Raw genomic sequence first — 27,452 nt, forward strand, 5'->3', positions numbered from 1 at the left:
TTCTTTTTATTTCTTTTTCTGTAGTGACGCAAATGTTCTAAAAATGATCATGGTGAAAAATACAAAACTATGTGATGATATTGTGAGTCACTGATTGTATAATATGGTTGGACTATATGTGTGTACATATTTCTCAATAAAATATTTAAAAAATAAAAGCTAAAAAAATACAAACGTTTCTTATTCTCAGATTTCATGAGTATTTCTTAAGATAATGATTGAACTCAAACTCTGAAATAAGAAGTACATATACTGAACTACATGATTGAATTAACATACACATTTTTCATAATTTTTTTACTGTTGTATGCATCATTTATCCAACAACCTATAATCACAGGGTATCCCAAAAGTCTTAGTGAGATTATAAGCTTTAACAACTTCAGAAGTGTAAATGCTACAAGCTTACAAAAATATCATTCAAAAGCGAAATTACTAAAAATCTCATGTAGTTTTATCAATTTTGAAAACTAAATTTTTTAATTTTAATTTTTTGCTTCAGTTTCCATCACCTTAGGTCACAAAGACTGAAAAAATAAAACCAACAATTCATTATTCCAAACTTAAGCATTTCAGTAAGTATACATAAAATGTAAATAATTCAACTTTCAAATTATGTTTTTATAATTTTGTAGCATTTACACTTTTAAAGTTCTTAAAGCTGACAACTAAGATTTTGGAAACCCTGCATATATGCACCATAAAGAGTGGATTATATCTTCCCCAGTTCTTAGAAAAGATGGCAGAAGAGTTCTTCTGGCCTTACCTCCTATTACTGCTCAGACGTAGTGCTTGGCCTTTGCTTGTGTGATTCCAACACAATCTTTAAGATCTTAGCCTTGTGGGCTGATCTCTGTGGGAGGCTCTACTGTAAGACGTGGCTGCCTCTCAGCGATGTTGCCTCTTCCCTCCCTGAAAGAAGCCAACAGGAAGAGTCACACCCCTTGGGCCAGATCGATCTCCCTCCACTTCACCCGGGAGCCTGGAACGATCTCTCTCCCTCTCTCCGGGCAGTGATGCTTCCTGTGTCACACACAACACATCAGGACAGACCTGCCATGGCCCAGGGCCTCTCAATTTTGAATGGAAGTCCAGTTCACTAATTAAGTATCTTTGTGGTAAAAGAGAGTTTTGCTCTGAGGATAGTTAGGAACAAAAGCTTGTGATTTACCATTTTAGCTGGGGGATTTTATCACTTCTACCTTTGGCCACTAAAACCCAGAGAAAAGAAAGAAAGCAGCGAGATAAATGGAAAGAGAAAGCAGAGGCACAGCACTGGCGGTGCAGATAAAAGCTTTGTCAGATGAGTGTGTGCAGGTGGCTCTGGATAGGGTGAGCAGATGAGAGGGCAGCCAGCGGGGGTCTCAGCCGACTCATCACTACTATCAGACCCCAAATGCAATTTCTCTGCATTCTAGCTTTCTGTCAATGCAGATGATTTTCACCAAGGACTACAGGGTTAATTCATCCAAAGTGCCCAGAGCAACAGTCAGCACAGAGAAATACGAAATGTAGACCTCTGTCATTGTTCTACAAAGAGCTCTATTAATTTTTACCATCTGTCCCTTTTAAAATTGAGATTTCATATAAAAATCTGGATTTCTTACTTAAAAAAATGATAATCTGATAACACGTCAGTAATTGACAGAAGCTTAGATGCAGTGGCTTATTTATTTGGACCAGTGCATACTGGACGCAGAAATTGCTTTACTCATGTAACCTTACTCTCTAGATAGGAAAACCATTTCAAATGATACCCCTGTTTTTGAAACAAACAGTGAGCATTGAAGGATAACTAAAATATTGTTTAAAAGAGTATCAGAAAATGAAAGCATACCAAGAAAATTTCAAGTATATTGTCTTGAACAGCACATAAAATTATGATAAAAAGAAAACGCTTTAACATTTAAATAATTGACCTAAGACACATTTTTTAAAGCACTTCATAATTGAAATTTTGAGACATACAAACTAAAGCAAAAAAATAAATGAACCAGGAGCCCATCACTCATTTTCAATGCATAGTTAACACATGGGCTTCCTGGTTTCCTCTATTTCCTCACTGTCTTTATATCTATTTAAATTGTTTACATCACCTACAACTCAACAACCAAAAGATAAACAATCCAGTCCAAAAAAAAAAAAATAGCAAAAGACTTGAGTACACATTTCTCCAAAGATAAACAAATGGCCAAACAGTACATGAAAACCAGGTCAACATCATTTGCCACTAGGAAATGCAAATCAAACCCACAATGCGATACCAATTCACACCCACTAGAGTGCTATTATTTAAAAAATGAAAGCTAACAAGTATCGGAGAAGATGTGGAGAAATAGGAACACTCATTCATTGTTGGTAGGAATACAAAATGTCTCAGCCGCTGGGGAAGATAGTTTGAAGATAGTTTGACAGTTCCTCAGAAGGTTAAGTATAGAATTACCATATGACCCAGCAATCCCACTTCTAGGTATATACCCAAAAAAATTGAAAGCAAGGATTCAAACAGACATTTGCACAACAATGTTCACAGTGGTAAGATTCACAATTGCCAAAAGATGGAAGCAACCCAGGTGTCAATCAACAGAGGAATGTTTAAACAAAATGTGGTATACACTTACAATGGACCATTACACAGCTGCCAAAAGGAGCAAAGTTCTGATAGCATGCGACATGGTTGCAACTTGAAAATATCATGTTGACTGAAATAAGTCAGACATAAGACAAATATCGTATGATCTCACTGATGTAAAATATTTAGAATAAGTAAATTTACAGAGGCAGAAACTAGAATACAGGTTACCAACGATTAGGGAAGAGGTAGAAAATGGGAGATTCATGGTTAATTAGTACAGAATTTCTGGTTGGGGTGATAGGAAAGTTTTCATAATGGATGATGGTGATGGTAATACAACATCATGAATGTAATTAACACTACTGAATTATATATCTAAATGTGGCCAAAGGGGAATTTTTAGGTTGTATATATGTAACTAAAATAAAATTGCATAAGTAAAAAAAATTAACAAAAAAGTTGTTCACATCAAATTCCAAAAATATATTATTTCATTCAGAAATGATTGGGTGTATATCTTTAAAGATTAATGACTGTTTTATTGACAGACAAAATATCTTCAACCTTCACACAAATTGAAAAGAACAAATATTTAATATGAAATAGAAAATCCACGTTCTGATCATCCCAATTGTCTAAAAGTAGTTGACTTTTACAGTTGATATGTTTGAAAACTAATCTAAGAAATCTACTCCTGTTTAGTTTGGGTATGTCATATGTTTCTTAAATGTCCTTTAATTTATGAGTTTCTCTCCTTTTTTTAATCTTTTTCACATGGGCAGGCTCTGGGAATCGAACCCAGGTCTCCAGCACGGCAGGCGAGAACTCTGCCACTGAGCCACTGTGCACTGCCCTCTCCTTCCTTGTTATTATTTTCATTTATTTGTTGAGGAAACTAGTTCATCCATTGACAGAATTTTCCACATTCTGTAGTTGGCTAATAACAATTTTTGTTGTTCAACATGTTCCTCTGTCCCTATAATTCCTGTAAAAACAAAAATAGAATTAGAGGCTTTACCAGAATCAGGTTCAAATTTTGCAAGGGTAATTCACAGATAATGCTGTATAATTTTAGTTTTATCACATTAGGAAGAACATATGGACTTCTTGTCTCTCTGCACCCTTAAAGTGGATCCTTGAATTCAAATGTTTTCGTTGTCATCTTTCTTCATTCTTTAACATTTTCCCACTAACATTTCACCAAGTCATCTTAGTGTTCTTTTATAATCATTAGTTAGATCCATTATTTCCTTAAAGGTGGCAAAAAATGTTTATTTCTAGCTCTTGCAGCCTCTCTGCAGTTATCAGTTGGAACACATTAAAAATACTTCTCCCTTATAAACTCTTTGGCTTCTTAAAATTGTCTGCACAGAAAGGGCAAGAGAAATGTTTCTCTGTATACATCTGCTTTCTGAAGAACATATTTGACGTTGTTAACATGCTAAAATTATTCATGTTTTTATGTTCAAATTGTTTCCTTTGTGGGAAATTTGATCATCCTCAAGTTGGTTCCTGTGCTCTTTGGGCATGAAACACATAGTCTTCGACAAGTTTAAGTTATGACAAGATGTTTCAGTCTTACCTTGTTTACTGCCTGCCTCAGACCTAAATTCAGCCATCATTCAAGAATCTCTGGGTACTTTAATGAGATATTATCCCCCAGAATCCACCCTCTGAGTGAAAATTACATTCATTCTTAAATGACCAATCATTATAACTATACCAGAGATTCCAAAGAATTTTCTGCAAGATGAAAATATTCTATAGCTATCCAATATGATAGTCATTAGTCACACGTGACTATTGAGTTCTTGATATGGTTAAGGTAACTGAGGATGGGAATGTTTTATTTTAATTACTTTTCTTTTTTGTATACTGTATCACAGGGTCACATTTGATTATTTTTCCATGTGAGTATCCCATTATTGTAGCACCATTTGTTGAATTTTTTGTTTGTTTGTTTGTTTCTTGCTTTTGCTGGTTTGTTTGTTTTTTGGGAAGTGCATGGACCAGGAATTGAACCCAGGTCTCCCACAAGGCACGTGAGAATTCTACCACTGAACTACACTTGCACCCCATATTTTATTTACTTCTAATTACATTAAATTTAAATATCCACATACAGCTAGTGGTTGCCTTACTGCACAGTGCATATCTAGACCTTGGTGATGATTTAAAACATACCACTAAATTCTTCAGCACTTTTCCCAAGAGGCATTGGAATCTAATCTGCTTGATGATCTATGTGGGCTGATGACTGCTTCTACAATTAGAAAAAGGCAAAAGAGATGCTATGCAACTTCTAAGAATAGGTTATAAACATTCAGTTTTTGCCTGGTTCTTTTGGAACCTTCATTCTCCAGAGCATGCAAATGAAAATGAAATTTGTAACTAGTACAGTTCCAATAAATCCTCCTTCTGATTTAAGCTATTCAAGGTTGGTTTTTACAACAAAAGGAGTGCCATCCAGGGTGGCGCAATGGTGGCTCAGTGACAGAATTCTCATCTGCCATGCCAGAGGCCCGGGTTCAATTCCCAGTGCCTGCCCAAGCAAAAAAAAAAAAAAAAAAAAAAGAGTACCATCTAAGTCAGATGGCACAGTATTTGTCAGGCTGCTATGACAAATACCACACAATAAACAGGCTTAAACAACAAGCATTATTAGTTCATGGTTTCTTAGGCGAGAAATCCTTAGGTGTTGGCAAGGCTATACCTTCTTCCCAAAGTCTGTAGCATTCTGCTACTAGCTTGCTGCAATCCTTGGGGTTCCTCGGCTCGAGGCTCTTCCTCCCGTCACATGACAATCTCCCTCTCTCCTTATGTCTCTTGCTGACTTCCAGCTCCTCTAGTTCACTGCATCCAAATTTCTTCTGCTTATAAAAGATTCCAAACTTAACCCCACAAAGGATAGGTCAAGTCTACTTAAAATTTAGGACTAAGAGTCACCCCCAAGGGAGCCTCTTTTGTTGCTCAGATGTGGCCTCTCTCTCCAGCCAACACAACAAGCAAACTCACCACCCTTCCCCTGTCTACGTGGGACATGACTCCCAGGGGTGTGGACCTTCCTGGCAACATGGGACAGAAATCCTAGAATGAGCTGAGACTCAGCATCAAGAGATTGAGAAAACCTTCTCAACCAAAAGGGGGAAGAGTGAAATGAGACAAAGTGTCAATGGCTGAGAGATTCCAAACAGAGTGGAGAGGTTATCCTGGAGGTTATTCTTATGCATTAAGTAGATATCACCTTGTTGTTCAAGACGTAGTGGAGAGGCTGGAGGGAACTGCCTGAAAATGTAGAGCTGTGTTCCAGTAGCCATGTTTCTTGATGATGATTGTATAATGATATAGCTCTCACAATGTGACTGTGTGAATGTGAAAACCCTGTGTCTGATGCGCCTTTTATCTACCTTGTCAACAAACGAGTAGAACATATGGAATAAAAATAAATAATCGGAGGAACAAATGTTAAAATAAATTTAGTTTGAAATGCTAGTGATTAATGAAAGCGAGGGGTAAGGGGTATGGTACGTATAATCTTTTTTTTTCGTTTTATTTCTTTTTCTATTGTCTTTTTCTTACTTTTTCTGAATGGATGCAAATGTTCTAAGAAATGATAAATATGCAACTAAGTGATAATATTGTGAATTACTGATTATATATGTTAATGTTCTATTTTCTTTGCTAAATTTTTTTAATTAATAAATAAATTTTTAAAAAAAGATTCCAATAATATGGATTAAAGGTCTATCCTGATTCATTTGGGCCATACCTTAACTAAAAATGCATCTTTAAAGGATCTTATATAAAAATGCATTTACACCCAGAGGAACTTGGATTAAAGTTTAGAACATATCTTTACTGGGATACACAATTCAATCTACCACAGATCATGGTCTCATCATTTTAAAAATTTACCAAATGCCTGAGGAAATAAGCTATCATACTGAGGCACAACAGTAAACACAGACTTGTAATCTGACCGCCTAAGGCTGAAGATACCAGAATTATCAGCTAAGATATAAAATAAATTGTTTTAGTATTGTTAGAGTTTGGAAGTTAAAAGACTAAGGTAAAAGGATGAGGAAAATAGAGCAAATCTATCAGAGTCCTAGAGGGGAGTGAAAAATATGTGCATATATGGAAACCTGGCATATGACAGAGGGAAAATTGCAGATCATTTGAGGAAAAGAAGATGGACTGATCAATAAGGAGTAGGCAAATAATTCATTGGTTATCATATGAAAGAAATGGAAATGAATCCCTGTTACAGATCATACTCAAAAATCAATTACAGATGGGTCAAGTAACTAACTACAAAATATAAAACTTTAGAAGGAATACAGAAAAATATCTTTATGATCTCAAAGTAAGGAAGGATTTTTTACAATAAAGCATAAAAAGCATAATAACAAAGGAAAAGACAAATAGATTCAAGGACTCTGTTCCTCAAAAATATCTTATTTGCTGGAGCTGTTATAACAAAGTAGCACAAACTAGGTGACTTGAAACAATGGTAATTTTGTCTCACGGTTCTGGAGGCCAGAAGGCTGAAATCATGGTGTTGGAAAGGCCTCTGAAGTCAGCAGGGAAAAATCTGTTCCATGCTTACTGTTAGGTCGGGGGAACGGGGAAGGGCACTGCAACTGGAGCTGCGGAGGCTGTGTCACCCCTCCCAACCTGACTTCAGGAACTAATGAACTGCCCCTTCCGGATGTCACCTGACCTCCATCCTTAAAAGCTGCCTGTGCCAAAGCCCACGCGTGCACTCACCTCCCTCCATCTTGGGTTTGGTGAGTTCTGCCTGGGAGTGCAGAAATCACACACACACACACCCCCACTTAAAATTTCCTGGTCTTCCTTTCTTCTTTCTCACCCTTTCACCTCCTAAACCTTTCACTTACCTCTTGGCTTCAGGCAAGTTACTGGCAATCCTTGGTATTTCGTGGCTTGTGGCAGCATAACTCCAATCTCCACCTCACACTCACGTGGCTTTCTCCTTATTATTCACCTCAACTTCACATGGTTTTCTCCTTGATATATGTAATCATATCTTCAAAGATCCTACTTCCAAATAGGGTCACATTTACAGGATGGGGGTTAGGACTTGAACATAGCTTTTGGGGAAACATAATTTAACACATAATAGATGCCATAAAGAGAGTGAAAATGAATACTGTAAACTGGAAGAAGATCTTTTCATTACATATAACTGAAAAGGATTAATGTAAGAACACTAATGAATCATTAAGAAAAAGACAAACAGTCCAATAGAAGTATGGGCAAAATATATTACTAGACAATTCACAGAAAGAGAAACTCAGCCAATAAATTTTAAAAGATGTTTACCCTCATTATTAACTCCAGTTGGTAAACTGACAAACACACTCAAATACATGCACGCACAAACTCTAACGCATGTATACATACATGTTCAGACTACTACCCTAAAAAGCACATTCATTTTTAAATCTATAACATCTTATCACCCTTTCCTTTGTGCTAAGGATTTTTATAAATCAGTAATTTTCATCTTATTTTCATTTTGATGTATATGCTTTTTAATTCCTGGAGAGCAAAATGTTACCTACCCAAAAAAAGATAAAGAATCTCCAGAAATTTTAAAGAATCCTATCCTGCAATCCCTTGGAAGGAAAAATAACCAGAACACTAGGAAAATAACTCATGAAAATTGTAGCAAGTCTGCACCAATCCTAGGGAAAAGAAAGACACTCTCCTCCAGAACACATGCTTGGTTTTGTCTTTTCAAAGGTCTTGATGGTTCAGGGCTTATGAGGTATAGCTCAAGGCCAGAAGGTAGCTCTCCACAGGATTCCATGTCACAGTTTTATAAAAACTAAAGAAAGTTCAAAAGTCTATTACAGTAACACAATTTTAAAGTAACTTGGTTGCTGAATGTCCCCTGCACTTGTACCACAAGCTCAAGGACTGCCATTTTTCTTATCTCTTTGTTTGATACCTGACATTTGTTTCTTAAATTGTGATATGGGACCAGTAGAAAATTCAGACTTAGAGACAGAGGAAAACAACCAGAAATTTGCCCATAGATTACCATGTGATCAAATGAGATTCACCTAGTTAAACCAATGGGGTTATGAATCTCAAATAGAAATGACCACTGCCTACATAAGTATGGATTACTTCTTTTCCTCCCACTGTCATGTATACTGGTTTTTTTCAAAATGTGATAGAAACATAAGCTCATTTAGAATACCAGGAAAACACAGAAAATAAAGGAAAACAGAAGTTATCCATAATTGCACTGTCAGGGATAACCTCACAATTTTTTTCTTTCTCTATATACAATGTATTTTAGTTTCCTAGGCTGCTCAAGCAAATACCATGAAATAGGTTGGCTTAAACAATGGACATTTATTAGCTTACGGTTTTAAGGCTAAAAGAAAGTCCAGCTCAAGGCATCATCAAGGCAATGTTTTTTTTGCCAAGACCAGCTGCCAGTGATCTTTGACTTCTCTGCCACATGACAAGGCACATGATGGTGTCTGCTGGCCTCTCCCTCTTTGCTGGGTTGGGTTTCATTAATTTCAGGTTCTCGCTTTGGTGGCTTGCTCCATCTCTCTCTCTCTCCCTCTCAAATACTTATATTTTATAAAGGACTCCAGTAAAAGGATTAAGAACTATCCTGATTGAGGTGGGTCACCATTAACTGAAGGAGCTTCATCAAAAGGTCCTACTTACGAAGTGTTCATACCCACAGGAAAGAATTAGATCTATGGGTGTGTTTTTCTGCGGTACATGCACCTTCAAACCACCATACTGTGCCTTGCTATTTTTACAAAATTCAATTTCACAACTTTTTTAATATTTACATAGGCATGTTTTTGAAACCTTTAAAAGCTCATGAAAAACATTTTCTATTACTACAAATATATTCCACAATTTTAAGTGGGTTTAGTTAGTTATGTTTGGACTACTTGTAGAGAATTAGTTGGTCAAGGGTAAACATTCTTAAAGTCTTAGATACATATTTCTTTCCAAAATGATTGCACCAATTTTTTTCCCACAATAGTATGTGAGTTTGGGGCTATCAATACTCTGGTTTGTGAAATTCTGTATTTAAAACACATTTTTTTTTAATCTTTTCTTTCCCAGCATAACAGGTAAAAATTTTATTACTTGTTTCCTTAATATTTATTACAATTATTACCAGGTATGCAAGTTTGAAAGGATTTATGTACCCTAGCCAGTTTGAAAGGATTAAAGCCTAGCCATGTTAATCCTGCTCCAATCTTTTGTGAGTGACCATTTCTTTTAATTCTTATTCAATAATGTAGGTTGAAAACTTGACTAGGTTATCTCCATGGAGAAGAACTCATCCAATTGTGGCTATGAACTTTTTTTTTTTTTTTTTTTTTTTTTTTTTAAGAGGGAGGAAGGGAAGGAAAGACAGAGAGAAGGAAGGAAGGATGGAAGGAAGGAAGGGAGGAAGAAAGGGAAACATCTTTAAACATTTTCTTGTTTTATTGTATTTTGTTTGTTTGTTACATGGGCTGGGGCCGGGAATCGAACCGAGGTCCTCCGGCATAGCAGGCAAGCACTTTGCCCGCTGAGCCACCGCGGCCCGCCCCCAGTTGTGGCTATGAACTTTTGAGTAGAGGGAGATGTGACTCCACCCATTCCAAGTGGGTCTTAATTAATTTTCTGGAATCCTTTAAAAGAAGAAGCATTTTAAAGAGAGATACAGAGTCTACCAGCCAGTGACCTTTGGAGATGAAGAAGGAATATGTCTCCAGGGGAGCTTCATGAAATAAGTTCCTGTATCTTTCCAGCTGATAGAGAAACCCTGAACTTCACTGGCCTTTCTTGAGTGAAGGTAACCTCTTGTTAGTGGCTTAATTTGGACATTTTTATAGACTTGCTTTAATTTGGACGTTTCCATGGCCTTAGAACTGTAAACTAGCAACTTATTGAACTCCCCTTTTTTAAAGCCATTCTGTTTCTGGTATATTGCATTCTGGCAACTAGCAAACTAGAACGCCAGGGTTGCTGAATATGTTTGTACTGTGTCCATTCCGGACTTCCTCATAATTCTGAATACCTCCTCTTCTGAGCCCACACAATCTTTTGCTTCTTCCTGATACAAATTCCCAGACACAAAGTTCTCCCTTTCCAATGAACCCATCTGTGTATAAACTGCCTGCATATATAAGCACCTTGGCATGGGGATAGGTTCCTCAAACTCTACATATGGGGTGCTAATATTACAGAATAAACAGCTTCCTCCATCGTACTGGGGAGGGGAGAACAAAACTGGCTGGGATAGTTTCAACTCAGCAGTGTAGTAGACCCCATGTGTACCAGCTCACAAAATTGTACACGTCTCTCCTCAATAACATGTTCAGTGATATCATGAGTTGCTTAAAATCAGCCATGGTGTAAGGATTTACACCACGGAAATCAGCAAACGCTATAAATTAAAGTTTCCTTCCCACCCCTCACCCCCATAGAGACCATTGCTATATATATTTAACAGTACACCACTACTTCTACTTCTCTCTATGACAGATGAGCTAAACTCAGACTAACCTTCCTGCTAGCAAACTAGCAAAGCTGTATAAACCTTCAAAACATCTGTTTGAAGGCATCAAATGCTACCAAGGCAGCTAACGTTTCAGGGTCTAAGACCCTAGAGAGAAAGAAGGGGAAGTGCTGAGAACTGAACCTGATATTAGGCACCACTTTTGACCTTGCAGCATTTGTTGACTCATAAGTGGTTTCCGGGAGGCTAAGCAAAAAGTCAAGGCTAAAAGGCTAAGAAGCTGAGCCACACTTCAGCTGGCTCTGGGGCTGGGGAGAGAAAACCTGAGTTCACACCTACCATAGAGGCAGGCCCTGATAAACACTGAAGATTTCATTCAGGACTTCTGAAGAGTAATATCTCAGGAGAAAGGATGAAGAGGAGATGCACAGCCCTCAAAAAGACAGAAGCACAGCTCTGATTTAGATCAGTCCCAGGTTAGAGTAACCTGAGGCCCCCATCCTGAATGCCTGCTAGTCACAAAAATAAATTCTCTCTACAGGATGTACAGTAGCTCCAATAAACATAAAAATCTTAGGAATAAATCTATTAAAAATGTGAAAAACTACAGAATTGTAGATCCAAATGTGAACGATTAAGCAATAAAGCTTCTAGTGGGTATCACTGAAAATCTTCATGATATCAAAAGTACTCTGAAACACATGTACATGAATATTCATAGCAGTATTATTTCTAGTATTCAAAAACTAGAAACAACTCAAATGTCCATAAATAACACAATGGAGAAATAAATTACAGTACATTCATTATGTGGAATATTACACTCAAATGCAAAAAGCACAAACTACAAACATTAAAACATGGATGAATTTATAAGCATAATGTTAAATGAAAGGACCTAGACACAGAAAAGTACACACTGTATGATTCCATTTATACAAGTTTTAGAAACAAACAAAACTAATCTATGCTGCTAAAAGGTTGGGGGATGGAGAATGACAAGGAGTTAGTATGAGGGGCTTCTAGAGTATAAGTAATATTTTTTCTTGATGTGGATGATGGTTACATAGATTTGTGCATTCCATGAAAACATATTGATCTGGTGACTTACTTATGACTTGTACACTTCTCTTTATGAATATTAATTTTATTAAAGTATAACTGTTTAAGAGAGAGCTAGCACTGAAACTTTTCCATAGAGGTGAAATATATTTCCTAAATCAGATAGGACTTTCTGCTGACAGAAGCATCTAACTCAAACTGATTTAACACTAATGAGACTCCAAAGAAAACAAACAAATGGTCAATTCACATGAAAAGATGCTTGGTATCAGGGAAATGCAAAGCAAAACCACAATGAGATACAACTTCACACTACTGGGATTGCTATAATCAAAACACTGACAATAGTAAGTATTGAAGAGGATGTAGAGAAATCAGCATCCTTATACACAAGCTGGCAGGAATGTAATGGTGTAGCCACCTTGGAAAACAGTTTGGCAGCTGCTCAAAATGTTACCACAGAGTTACCATATACCAAGAAATTCCACTCCCAGGTATATATACCTAAGAGAAATGAAAACATGTTTCCACAGAAACTTGTATACAAATGTTCATAGCAGCTTTATTCATAATAGCCAGCTATTATGAAAACAACCCAAATGTCCATCAACTGATGATGGCTAATTAAAATATGGTATACCCACATGATGGACTATTTTATGGCAATAAAGAGGAATGAAGTACTGACAAATTTTGAAACATGGATGAACCCTAAAAACTATGCTAAGAGAAAGAAGCCAGTCCCAGCAGATCACATATTCATATTTATATGAAACTTCCAGAACAGAAAAAAATTATGGAAACAAAAAGTAGATTTGTAACTGGCTAGGGCTAGGTGTGGGGGTAAGTTTAGAGGAAATGGGAGTGACTGCTAATGGGTACAGGGTTCATTTAGGAGGGATGAAAATGTTCTAAAATTGGTTGTGGTGATAGTTGTGCAACTCTGTGGGCATACTAACCACTGAATTATACACTTTAAACAGGTGTATACCATAAACTGTATGGTATATGAATTATATCTCAATAAAGCTGTTTAAAAAATAATGGTAATTGTGCTGGTTACGTACCCCAGAAAAGGCCAGGTTCTTTTAACCCATTCCTGTGGGTACAAACCTGTTGTGGGTGGGATCTTTTCATTAGGTTGCTTCGATTGAGATGTGACACACTAATTCAAGATGGCTCTTAGTCCTTTATGAGAATAAAAGACAGAAAAAGTCAAGAGAGCTCAGAGAAGTTTGGAGAGAGCTTAAAGAGAGAAAAACCCGAGAGATGCTAAGAGAGGACTCACAGAAGCTCAGAGAGGAGGCATGAAATCCAGGAGCAAAGGACCAGCAGGCACTGGCCATGTACCTTGCTATCTGACAGAGGAACTGTGAATGCCAGTGACCTTTCTTCAGCGAAGGTATCACCCTGTTGATGACTGTACTTGCACATTTTCATAGCCTTAGAACTGTAAATTTGTAAACTAATAAATTCCTATTAGAAAAGCCAAACCATTCCTGGTACATTGCATTCCAGCAGATTTAGCAAACTGAAATGGTAATTTAATGGTTTATATAACTGAAATGTCTAGAGTTATGTTGTTTCAGATGAGGATTGATCCAGAAGTTCAAACAATGTCTCCAAGACCTGATTTTATTCTCTCTCATCTGCCTTCTATGGTGTTAGTTTCATCATCAGACTCCACATTGTCAATGCCATAGCAATTCCAGGTATGCCCATTGTGCTGGTTTGAAATGATGTATGTTCCCTAGAAAAGCCATGTTTTAATCAAAATCCCATTTTGTAAAGGCAGAATAATCCCTATTCAATACTGTATGTTTGAAACTGTAATCAGATCATCTCCCTGGAGATGTGATTTAATAAAGAGTGCTTGTTAAACTGGATTAGGTGATGACATGTCTCCAACCATTTGGGTGGGTCTTGATAAGTTTCTGGAGTCCTATAAAAGAGGAAACATTTTGGAGAATGGGAGCTTCCGAGAGAGCAGAGAATGTTGCAGCACCACGAAGCAGAGAGTCCATGAGCCAGCATCCTATGGAGATGAAGAAGGAAAATGCCTCCCAGGGAGCTTCATGAAACCAGAAGCCAGGAGAGAAAGCTAGCAGATGACGCCGTGTTCACCATGTGCCCTTCTAGCTGACAGAGAAGCCCTGACTGTGTTCACCATGTGCCTTCTCACTTGAGAGCGAAACCCTGAACTTCATCGGCCTTCTTGAATCAAGGTATCTTTCCCTGGATGGATGCCTTTGATTGGACATTTCTATAAACTTGCTTTAATCAGGATGTTTTCTCGGCCTTACAACTGTAAACTAGCAATTTATTAAATTCCCCTTTTTAAAAGCTATTCTGTTTCTGGTATATTGCATTCTGGCAGCTAGCAAACTAGAACACCCATCTTGTTAGAAAAATGGCTAGAGCCATTTCAAATTATATAGTCTGTTCAACTGTTCAGAATAAGGCAAAGAAACTTTGTCTTTCCCAGAAGCCCCAGAAAATATCTGCTGTTATTTTATCACTGTCTCAACAATACTACTTGAGTTCTGTTCCCACCCCATGGTGGGGCAATAGGGTAAATGATAGCCTTAAACCAATCTGATGCCAGAGCCCCAGTGGTCAATCCTACCCAAACACATGTACTAGTTCTAAACTATGTACTCCAGAAAAGCCACATTCCTTCTCCTAATCCAACTGGGGGGTGGGGGGGGAGGCCTATTCTCTAGGTGGAAGCTTTGATTGGATTATTTCCATGGAGATGTTACACACCCAGTTGTGGCTGTGACCTTTTGACTGGATTGTTTCCAAGGAGATATGACCCATTCAATTGTGGGTAAAACCTTTGATTAGATTATTTCCATGGAGATGTAATCCACTCAATTGTGGATGTGACCTTTTGAATAGGTCCCACCTATTCAAGGTAGGTCTTGATTAGTTTATTGCAGCCCTTAAAAGAACTCATGGAGAGCGAGACAGGTCAGAAGTGACACAGACACAGACATTTAGAGATTCTTGGAGTGCCAATAGAGAGAGAGCAGATGCTTAGTCATGGACATTTGGAGACACAGAGCCCAGCAGACATCACCATGTGCCTTCCCATGATTTGATAAGCAAGTCAAAATGCAGAATTTTGCCTGGGAGAACTTAAGTGAAGGCCCACAGATGCTTACAGAGGAAACCACTGGAATCAGAAGCTGAAAGCAATGGAACAGAGAACAGGATAAGCAGATGTCAGCAATCTGCCTTCTCATGTGACAGACACTGGCCTTTCTTTGGAGTCAAGGTATCTTTCTCTGGATGCCTTAGTGTGGACATTTTTAAGGTCTTAGAAAGGTAAGCTCGCAACTTAATAAATCTCCTATATGAAAGTCATCCCATTTCTGGTATACTGTATTCCAGCAGCTTTAGCGAGGTAAAACACTACATGACTGGGGATTGTGTAAGGATGACTTTCTAAAGGAAATATGGAATTCTGTTACCACAAATTAAAGGAATTAAAGGTAGGACATTAATTATACCAATCACAATAATACAGACAAAAGAGACACATAGTTGTTATAGACTGAAGAACACAAGAAATACGTATTTACGAATTTGATTTTCCTCATCTGATTCAAGACTAAGATATTCATGTTTGTAATTTTATCATCTGACACACTACCAGGATCCTCATAGGTTCACAACCAACTTTGAATTAATTAATTAATTAATTAAGGAACAAGCCAACAAATAAACAAATGGATGAATAGTTGACCATCCTATTGGATGGACCAAAACTCTTTTTGGTTCTCTTTTTGTCTCTCTTCTACAGCCCTCCCCTTAGACGATCATCATTCTCAGCTAAAGCACTCAAAAGGTGGAAAGAACTGGAAAGGGAGAAAGGATTCAAATCCTTGCATTTTCTCCTAAGAGGAGGTTTAATGGCATAGAGTATAGTTGAGGAAGTTCATTTCAACAGGTATTTATTAACCCCATTTTACACATTAGGAAATTTGGGCTCAGAAAGCTTATAGGTCTTATTTATTTTTTTGGCATTGGCAGGCACTGGGATGTCTTACTTTTTAATTAGCAGCAAAGCAAGGATCATAACAACTTCTCCTGATCCCTTTGAGTATGAGGTATTATCATTAAATCACCATCCAGTGTGGTGAACATTGAGATGAGTTCCCTAACTTTGCAGATGGGTTTGCAATGTCTGATCCATGATTTTGCTCAGTTAATAACAAATGAACATAAAATAACATGGTAAAATAACATTAAATATTTTTCTGTGACAATATTAGGTATTCAGTAACTTCTGATTCATTCATGTTAGAAGTGATTCTATGGCATGAAAGACAGAAAGTGAACTAATTGTCTGTCCATCATTCAAAGCCATGACTTTGCATCCTTTGGTACCTTACTCTAGTGGTCTGAGCTAATTTATGGTCTTTGCAATAAAGAGATACAGAAACATTTATAAATCTAAAGGTATATTTTGAGTGAATATCAAACTCATGTATGATACATTGGGTTTTTTCTTTAAGTACTGAGCAAACTTTGTGCTAAAAAAATACCTTTTTTGTTACTGATAATCGAAAATGGATTTACTTAGCTGGCTACCTTAATTAGTTTGGTAGTGCTCCAAAGATTTCTGTGAGAATGGGATTTTTCTCTAATACATGTTATACATACAAGCATTAAATCAAAGCTGACTCCAGTAAAATCTAATTTTAAAAGCCCTAGAGTAAAATCAAGATAAAATAATTTGCACCACAACCCCTGCATCAAAATAGAAAGAAGTCCATGAATAGTCCAATAGCTATCACCATTCTTATTTTCCAAAGAAAGCAAGCCAAAATTCAGTATTTTCCAAGAAATCCCACATTCATTACATTGCTGTTGCTTTTAGCTTGTCCAAAAGAGTAAGCATCTATAAAGCATATATCAAAAACATACAATACAGTAGAAACAGGAGCAAAACATATTAAAATGAAAAAAAGAAGCAATTGCTTGTTGGAGAATTTATGGATTTTCTTTTTAAATATGTATTTAAATATGCTTTAAGATTTCTGTTTAATAAATAAAAAGTGAAAGAAAAAAAAACTATTAGGCCTACTAGGGACAAAATCTCAGCATCGGGATAGTTCTGGATAGGAAATTGGGACCACTGCCTTGCAGACCTACTTGTTCTTTGACCTGGGAGAAATCTCTACATTTCACTGGGTCTGAGCATCTCTAGCAATAAGCAGATGATTAAGAAATGACCTATGGAACCTCATCTAATAGAAGAACATAAAAAGAATTAATACAAATATACAGTTATCAAATTAAGGCAAAGAAGGTTTGGTAAATTGGTATTTGAGTCACAACTTGAGTAGGCAAAAGTGAAAGAGAAGAAGAGACTGAACAAATTCCATCAGGTAGGAAGGACATAATCCCATACTGCCAACAGTAGGCAGCATCTAGAGGTACAAATATTGATGTTCCCTCAGTGACCCCCCCTGCCCAAACCTGCAAATACTGAAACTTACCAAATACCAAATGGTGTTTATAATAGAGAAATGCAGACTACATAGAAGTCAAAACTGCTAGTCTAAGATTTCAGGAATCAGATCTTACTTCTAGCCCCACTTGTCACCCTTCCTCTTTACTGTGTGACCTTAGGCAAGCCATCAAGTATCTCGTTAGATTTTCTTATCTGAAAATTAAGGGTAATTGTTAGTGTTAATAGCATGCCTTCTTCAATAGTCTGCATGCCTCTTCTAGTGACCCAGGGAAGGCTGAGATCATTCTGTGAACCAGATTTTATCATGGTTAGATTTTATCGATGTCAACATGTCCGCCCAGAGACCATGGGAGTGTGCTAAAGTAATACTGTTCTAAATTCTATCATGTAGAAAGTGACACTGTTGCAAAGATTTCATATGCTCCAATTTTATAATATCTTCTTAAGTCTTCATCCTACTATCCCTTTCTACTCATCCATGACCAATCCACATTCCACAAAAGGGAAGTAGAGGTAGAGCCTTCTAGGGCCTCATCCCTTCCGGATAATCCATAGTCCCCAACAGTGATTAGGTCATTATATCTCACCATACCGAATGTCCCAGAGCCTCCAAATATTTTAAATTCTTGTGCATTCTCCCAGGAGGTTACATCAAACATTCTAAAACGCAGTCATGGGAATACTTGGTCTCTCTAAAAGAGCTATCATAATACAGAATGTAGGAGAAGATATTTTAAAGTCCTTAAGTAAAGGGCCTTGGTCACAGACTCTTCAAAGCTGAGCTTCATGTAAAGTTTTAGTTAGAAAAAAAGAAAGAGGGAGGAAAAAAATATTTTAAAACCATCTACCCTGCAGTTTGAATATAAAACCTCTTTATTAGATTTTCTTATTAACAACAACAGAGTTCGGCCTGCATATTTCAAAAGATTATGATGCTCAAACTAGATAATGGAAGTACAATTCAACCTGAAAATTAGCTTTTTAAAATTATTAATTCACATTGCTAGGGAAAGTAACAAAACACAGAACCTAAGTCAGTGAGTAACTTACCCAGTTGATAAATATAAAGTATTATTTCTAAAGTTTCTAGCCAAGTACAAATACACACAAATACTACTTTCTGACTCCAGTAGAAAATAACATTCTTCCAGAGAAAATAAATTGCAAATATAGTGAGCTCTTCATCTGTAAAATAGAATGTATTTATTTATTGTCAAACAGAATGATGTCTAATCAAAATGCCAGCATAAATATGACTGCAGAGAAAATATTTAATCCATCTAAGAGAAAAAAAGTGGTGTTCATGCTCACTCAGAAGAAGTCCACATATAAAATAAAAATTTATTTTTATCAAAATTTGTCATTTTCTTAGTGTGGATCATTGATGTACCCCTATCAATTTCTTAGAATGCACATTGATGTATGCCAATCAAATCCAATGACATATAGAAAGAATACCAAGTTGGATTCATTCCTGAAATACAATGTAACTCACCATATTAACAGAGTAAATATAAAAACTCAATCATCATCACAATAGAATTGCATAAAACACATTTGATAAAATTCAACACCATTCATGGAAAAAGGAAAGACAGAGAGAGAGAAAGAAAGAAAGGGAAGAAAAGGAAAGAAACTTCTGCAAACTAGAAATAGAATTTCCTTAATCCAACACAGAACATCTACTAAAAAAAAAAAAAACCAACAACTATTGCAAACATTCACACTTAAACGTGAAAGGTTGAAGGCCTATCACTACTTATATTCAACACTGTGCTAAAGTAGCACAGGGAAGGGACAGAGAAAAAAATGGTAGGAGAACTGAAAAATAAGAAATAAAACTGCTGTCATTATTTACAGATGATATGACATATAGGTAGACAATTCAAAAGAATCTAGAGATACTTTATTGGAATTAATAAGAAAATTTAGCAAGTTTCCACAATGAAATGTCAATATAAAATTATTTATAATAATTCTAGGTATCTGCAAATAAATAGAAAATAAGATTTTAAATTACAGCCTTAAACTTCCTTTTTTAAAAAACACCTAGGAATAAAACCAATAAAAAATGTAGCATACCTACACAAAGAAACCTATAAAGCATAGACTGGAAGACTTAATGGTCTCAGTTGTCTCCAAAATCCCAGAACGCTTTTTTTTTTTTTAATTGCGGAGATTTACAACTGATTTAAAATTTTATGTGGAAATACAAAAGGCCAAGAATAACCAAGACAATCTTGATGAAGATCAAAATTGGAGTATTTACACTGTATCAAGATGTATAGCGCTATAGTAATTAAACAGAATAGACAGGGCGGGCCACAGTGGCTCAGCAGGTAAGAGTGCTTGCCTGCCATGCCCGAGGACCCGGGTTCAATTCCTCGTGCCTGCCCATGTTAAAAAAAAAAGAAAATTGTCTATAAGTCAGAAAGAAAACATCAGACATCCCAATAGAAAACTGAGCAAAACATTTGCACTGGTATTTTTTTTTTCCCAGATGAGCAGGCATTATCTAAAACAATTAGGAAGGAGATGGTCAACATACATATCAATATGTATATTGGTCTGATAAGACATAGAATCTTTGTCATCTACACAGATTACTCAGATGGCTAACAGCCTCTTATAGCTTCTCACTAAGTGCGAACAAATAATCCAAGACCACACTGTCTTTTCAACAGAGTGAAAACCAAATTTTTGTTTTGCATGAAGATGCATTTGATAAGAAGAGTATTAAAAATCTTATAAAACTATAAAATCTTAGCCAACCTTAACCACAACCAATAAAATTCACTTCTGATAAGACTTTTACAACTTTCTATTTCCATCCATTTTGTCCCACACATTCCTGTTTCTCATTCAGCAACAATCACTCATTTTACTTTAGGGGAAAAAGTACTCTCTCTTTCCTTAACAAAAACACTTCCTGCATACTTTACATATTTAAATTACAAAAAAAGATCTTGAAATCAGTCTTAAAACCAACATCCTACAAAACACAATTTTTCTTTTCATTGTTGTTTTATCTTTTTTGTGAAAAATAACATATATACAAAAAAGCAATAAATTTCAAAGCACATGGCAACAATTAGTTGTAGAACAGATTTCAGAGTTTGGCATGGGTTACAATTCCACCATTTTAGGTTTTTACTTCTAGCTGTTCTAAGTTCCTGGAGACTAAAAGAAATATCAATATAATGATTCAGCAATCATATTTATTTATTAAACCCTACCTTCTCTGTATAACTTCACCATCACCCTTGATCTTTCTCCTGCTCTTTAGGGGTATTTGAGCTATGCCCATTCTGACGTTTTCATGTTGGAAGGGGCTATTGATAATTTGGGATGGGGGACAGAAATAGTTGATATTCTGGAAGAGCTGCCTCCTCTAGGTTTCAGGACTTATCTGGTCCAGGGACCTATCTGGAGGTTGTAGGCTTCAGGAAAGTTACCCTAGTGCATTGCATTAGCTAGGGTTCTCTAGAGAAACAGAATCAGCAGGAAATATCCATAGACATAAAATTTATAAAAGTGTCTCATGTAACCATGGGAACATAGAGTTCAAAAACCACAGGGCAGGCTGTGAAGCTAACGACTCGGATGAATGGTCTGGATGAACTCCATAGGAGAGGCTCACTGGTCAGAGCAGGAAGAAGAGATCTTCTCTTCTGAATCCTCCTTAAAAGCCTCACAGTGATTAGATTAAACATCACTCATTGGAGAAGACACTCCCCTTGGCTGATTACAAATGCAATCACCTGCAGATGCAGCCAGCATGATCATGATTTAATTGCTATGAAATATCCTCATAGCAACAGACAGGTCAGCACTTGCCCAACCAGACAAACAGGCACTACCATCTGGCCAATTTGACATTTGAAACTGACCATGACAGTACACCCCTTGTCAACTTGGCAGCTATACACATCACCTTAAACCATACTTAATCTCAAAAGAGAAAACAATAAAAGACACTTTTTTTCTCTTTTTGGCATAGTCACAGGAGTAGAAACCATAGGCATTTGAGTCACTTTCTCACACAACTTACTTGCGCCTTCAGGACCTGCTCTGGCCCTATCTCATATGTACCATTTCCATTTTATGATGGCGTGACGCCCAACATTAAGGCTTGGTGGGTCAGACAACACCCAGCTCATGACAGGCAAGTCAGGTCTCGTGGTAACTTGGTGGCCCATAGTTAAGCATTCAGTCTCTACTAAGGCCCAGTAGCCAGCCAGAAGCTGTTTCTCAAAAGAATAGTTATCTGCAGCAGATGGTAAGGCTTTGCTCCAAAGTCCTCAGGGTCTACATTATGATTCTCCTATAGGGGCCTGCTAAAGTCTCCAGACTGCATCTCTATTTGCCACTAACACTTCTAGCACCATTGGATCTGCTGGGTCATATGGTCCAAGTGGCAGAGCAGCTTGTACAGCAGCCTGGACCTATCACAGAGCCTCCTCCTGTTCAGGTCCCCACTGAAAATTAGCAACTTCTCTGGTCACTTGATAAATGGGCCGGAGTAGCACACCCAAATGAGGAATATGTTGTCGCCAAAATCCAAAGAGACCAACTAGGCATTGTGCCTCTTTTTTGGTCATAGGAGAAGCCAGCAACATATCCTTCACATTAGAAGGGATATCTCAACAGGCCCCACACCACTAGACACCTAGAAATTTCACTGAGGTGGAAGTCCGCTGTATCTTTGTTGGATTTATCTCCCATCCTCTGACACACAAATGCCTTACCGATAAGTCTAGAATAGTTGCTACTTCTTGCTCACTAGGTTCAATCAATATGATATCATCAATATAGTGGGCCAGTGTGATGTCTGTGGGAGAGAGAAATGATCAAGGTCACTGAGGACAAGATTTTGACATAGGGCTGGAGAGTTGATATACCCCTGAGGTAGGACAGTGAAAGTATATTTCTGACCTTGCCAGCTGAAAGCAAACTGTTTCTGGTGGTCCTTACTAACAGCTATTGAGAAAAAAGCATTTGCCAAATCAATAGGTACCAGGGGATGTGTTGGTTTGCTCAAGCAATGATACCACATCCAGAACAGCAGCTACAATTGGCATTACCACCTGGTCAAGCTTATGATAATCCACTGTCATCCTCCAAGACCCATCTTTTTTCTGCACAGTCCAAATAGGAGAGTTGAATGGGGATATGGTGGGAATCACCACCCCTGTATCCTTCAAGTCCTTAAGAATGGCAGTAATCTCTGCAATCCCTCAAGGGATCCAGTATTGCTTCTGATTTACTATTTTGCTAGGTAGGGGCAGTTCTAGTGGCTTCCACTTGGCCTTTCCTACCATAATAGCCCTTACTCCACGAGTTAGAGAGTCAATGTGGTGATTCTGCCAGTTGCTCAGTATGTCTATTCCAATTATGCATTCTGGAACCGGGGAAATAACTGCAGAAGGGGTCCAAGGCCCCACTGAACCCACTGTGAGATGGACCTGAGCTAAAACCCCATCAATAACCTGACTTCCATAAGCCCCCACTCTGACTGGTGAACCAGAGTGAAGTTTTGGGTTCCCTGGAATTAATGTCACTTCTGAACCAGTGTCTAATAATCCCTGAAATATTTGATCATTTCCTTTTCCCCAATGCACAGTTATCTTAGTAAAAGGCCATCGGTCTCCTTGGGGAAGGCTTGGAGGAACATAGACAGTATAAATTTGTGGCAGTGTAATAGGATCCTCCCCCAAAAGGACCTGGCTTCCCCCTCATTTAAGGGGCTCTGGGTCTGTAAACTGTCTCAAGTCTACAAATTGATTAAGGGGCCATGACTGTTTGTTTTTAATTCAAGTTAGACTTCTGTTCACTTGACCTAGAACTCTTGTTTATACAATACAAACAAGAACTTAGATTTAGTAGATGGACCATCTATTGTACTTCTAGTAACCAATGCCACAAGTCTCTACAAGTCAAATTATTTTGATTCTTTCTCTGTGTTTGCTACCCATGTCCACCTTGTCTTTGGCAATTAAGTGCTGCCACCTGGTTTCTGCTAACTCGAGATCCAGTCATCCCCATTGTGTTTATGGATTTCAGCTCAGTGACAGCAGCTCCCACAGTAATATCTGACCTACAGATAAGTACAACTACAGAGCTCTTCAGGGATGGTGGTGCTAGTCTCACAAATTTATTTCTCACAACAGTGGTAAAAGGTACATCCTCCGGACTTACCTGGGCTGAAAGAGCAGGCTTTCCATGATAAATCTATTCTAACATTCCAATCTCTCTAAGCCTCTGGATCCAGGGCATCTACATTATACCAGGGCAGTTCTGGCATTTCAACCTCAGGTAATGTCGGCCACCTTTTGATCCTTATTTCAGCCAACCATCCAAAAAAACTATTAATGCCTTTTCTAACCCCTCAAGCTATAACACTGAATGCAGAATCTCTGCTTAGTGGGCCCATACCATTAATTCAGCCTGACCCAGCTTTTTATTTCTCCCGCCATTATCCCACACCTTTAAAAATCCGCTGCCAAGCCCCCTTCGGGGAATGGTGAGAATGGGGAGAAATTCAACTTTCCCAAGTTGAATCATTGATATTCACAAGCAGTGTGGACAACCAAAACTATAGGCTGAGCCCCCAGTCTTGGGGTTTGTTCACATGAAACTTAATCCCACTAAAGATAGGTCAAGTCTACTTAAAATTTAGGCCTAAGAGTCACCCCCAAGAGAGCCTCTTTTGTTGCTCAGATGTGGCCTCTCTCTCCAGCCAATATGATGAGCAGTCTCACCACCCTCCCCCTCTCTGTATGGGACTTGACTCCCAGGGGTGTGGACCTTCCTGGCAATGTGGAACAAGATCCTGGAATGAGCTGAGACTCAGCATCAAAGGACTGAGAAAAACCCTAGAATGAGCTGAGAATTAACATCAAGAGACTGAGAGAACCTTCTCGACCAAAAGGGGGAAGAGTAAAATGAGACAAAATGTCAGTGGCTGAGAGATTCCAAACAGAGTCGAGAGGTTATCCTGGAGGTTATTCTTACATATTAAGTAGATATCACCTTGTTGTTCAAAATGTAGTGGCGAGGCTGGAGGAAATTGCCTGAAAATGTAGTGCTGTGTTCCAGTAACCATGTTTCTTGATGATGATTGAACAATGATATAGCTTTCACAATGAGACTCTGTGAATGTGAAAACCTTATGTTTGATGCTCCTTTTAGCAACTATATCAACAGAAGAGTAGAACATATGGAATAAAAATAAATAATAGGGGGAACAAATGTTAAAATAAATTCAGTTTGAAATAGTGGTAAATGAAAGCGAGGGGTAAGGGGTATGGTACGTATAGTTTTTTTTTTCTCTATTATCATTTTATTTCTTTTTCTAAACCGATGCAAATGTATTAAGAAATGATGAATATGCAACTATGTGATGATATTAAGGATTACTGATTATATATGTAGAATGGAATGATTTCTAAATGTTTTGTTTGTTAATTTTTTTTAATTAATAAAAAAAGTTAAAAAAAAAATCCACTGCCACACATATTCCCCTGATTTCTGTCTATATAAATTGGAAAATTCACACATCACACAATTCTTTTGAAGTATAACATACCCTCTCATGGGTGATACTTTGTACCTCATCTTTTGGGGCCTGTTGGGACTTTAGTCTAGTTATAGGTCTGGAAGAAATGAGGGGTGGTGGGGGTGGGTCATGAAAGGAATTAAAAGTAACTTCCAAGTCATTTGCATCAGAGTATTCATTTGCAGTTTCATCTGGTGAAACATGATTAATTACTCTAGCCCTTCAGTTGGAGGTTGGTTGGCCAGCTCCTCAGGGTAGGCTGGGGCAGCTATGAACTCAGGGCAGACTATTACAGGGTTATGTAGAGAAGACACAGCATGATCTAGGGTTTAAATCTCTCCACTGACATCATTATCAATCCATATGTCATCATCCCATTTTTCAGGGTCCCACTCCTTTCCAGTCAATGCCCTCACTTTAATTGCAGACATCATGTAAGATTGAGATTTCAGTTTACACTGTAAACTTGCTACTCTAATAATAAGTTTCTGAGTCTGATTTTCAGAGATCTCAAGTCTATAGCTACAGGAAATAAAATTTTCCTTCAGGACACTCATAGAAACATTAACATCTGTCAGATAAGTTTCTCATTTGGAGCCTTAAGACCATCCCTTTCACTCATTAATGTATACAGTGTATCTAACAACAATCAACCTACCTCTCCATACCTCCTATTTCCACAAAACTTCTTAAAGGTATCAGAAGCACTATCCCCCAGAGGCTGGCTTCTAAAGCAAAGCATTGGAAGAATCCAAAGTGATATTTTGACCATCTCTTTGGCCAATTCACCCCATGGATTGGCAGTATCATTCTGATTATGGGAATCAGGGTCCTTAGTGCCTTTGAGTCCCATCAGAGTAGGAAACCAATCATAAAAACCCATTTTTAAGATTCTGTTTCTTCAGAACCACCCCACACTTGGTACCAAAGCTGTATTAGCTAGGGTTCTTTAGAGAGAACCTGCTGAGAGAATCAGCAGGAAATATTCCTTGCTTCACCAGTCCCTTTGTAAACTTTTTCTAACGTCTCATAGCCAAGGCTTTCCAGAATTGTTTTGCCTTTCACAAAGTCATGAAATCTGGTACCTGTGGAAGTCTGAAGCTTTAGTTGTTTCCAAATATCCCTCCAAAACTTGAGCAGTGGCGACAACTAGTAGAAGAAAAAGGGCACTGAAGGACCATCAGCCTCTGTAAAGGAATGGGCCCTAGAAGTCCTTGGTTTAACCTTCTTGCAAACATAGGAGGCATCCCGCCAACATTGCTGGCAGGTAGTCACTTACCCTCTGCTTAAACATCTTCACTGCCAGAAATCAGAAAGGGGGCCTTTTCTGTAAGTCAACATATGAAAAGCTTCCAATCCATCTCTCCTTAATTTATACCCTTTGGAAGAGAAAGAGGAAACTCTCTCCAGATAACAGCCTTTCAAATCTAAGAAGCAGATATCATGTTCCCCAGATGGTTTCTCATCTTTAAACTAAGAATCCCCACTTTCTTCATTCCTTCTCACAGAAAATTAGACACCATCATATTGAGAGAAGAAGCTTTCTTCTTTTATTGAAAGGACTTTGGGATAAATTTGATTTCCTTTGTCAGAGGCCCAGGTGGGACCAGCTACGGGAGATGACCATGGCAAGACAAATTCTGTATATAGGCATAGCAGGCTGTTTATTGCCTGTTAAAGGATTTAAGGGGCAGAGAAATTTTCTGTGAATAAAACATTTTCCCCATTTGCCTCCTTCGGAACCTGAAATTCTCATATAAATCACACCTTTCTGTTAAGGCACCAAAGATTACTATGAAAAAGCAAATGTTATGCCATAATCAAACATGAACATCAGAGAAGAAACTAGTTCTTGAGATTATATAGAATGCTGGAGGGAACAGATCATGAGGCAGGCGCATCAGAGGAGAGCAAGATAGTCAAAAAGTTCCTGGAGAATGAGACAACCTAAGAGGGAAAACCTAGTTAGGACGCTAGAGTGGGGACAATTAGGAACTTGAACTAAATGAAGGTACAAACACTTACAAAGAAAAAGAAACTAAGAGGGGGAAAAGAAATTTACCACTTGCCTAGAGCAAATTTCCAATAGTTTGCTCTAGAAACAGGACAGGGAAGTGTGTCTCTCTCTTGCTCTCTCACTCTCTCGCTCCCCCTCTCTCTTTATCTACACTCCTCTCACCTCTCTTTTTCATCACTATGCAGTTGTCCACCAGGAAATGTCCTTGCCAGGGATTTCTGCCATTCTCCAGTTTCC

General features: G+C 37.8%; 1 long non-coding RNA gene across 2 annotated transcripts in view; it reads right to left on the bottom strand.

The window, feature by feature from the left end:
• LOC143653089 (uncharacterized) overlaps nucleotides 1–7,188 on the bottom strand; it is a 29,317-nt gene extending 22,129 nt beyond the window's left edge. For both annotated transcript variants that reach the window (XR_013161080.1, XR_013161079.1), the window contains exons 1-2: nucleotides 7,104–7,188; nucleotides 767–912 (exon numbers count right to left, since the gene is read on the bottom strand). This is a non-coding gene — a long non-coding RNA (uncharacterized LOC143653089). The remainder of the gene's footprint in view (nucleotides 1–766; nucleotides 913–7,103) is intronic.
• Nucleotides 7,189–27,452: the final 20,264 nt, after the last annotated feature.

This window comes from Tamandua tetradactyla, chromosome 13 (genome assembly GCF_023851605.1).
Source record: "Tamandua tetradactyla isolate mTamTet1 chromosome 13, mTamTet1.pri, whole genome shotgun sequence".
Classification (NCBI taxonomy): Eukaryota; Metazoa; Chordata; class Mammalia; order Pilosa; family Myrmecophagidae; genus Tamandua; species Tamandua tetradactyla.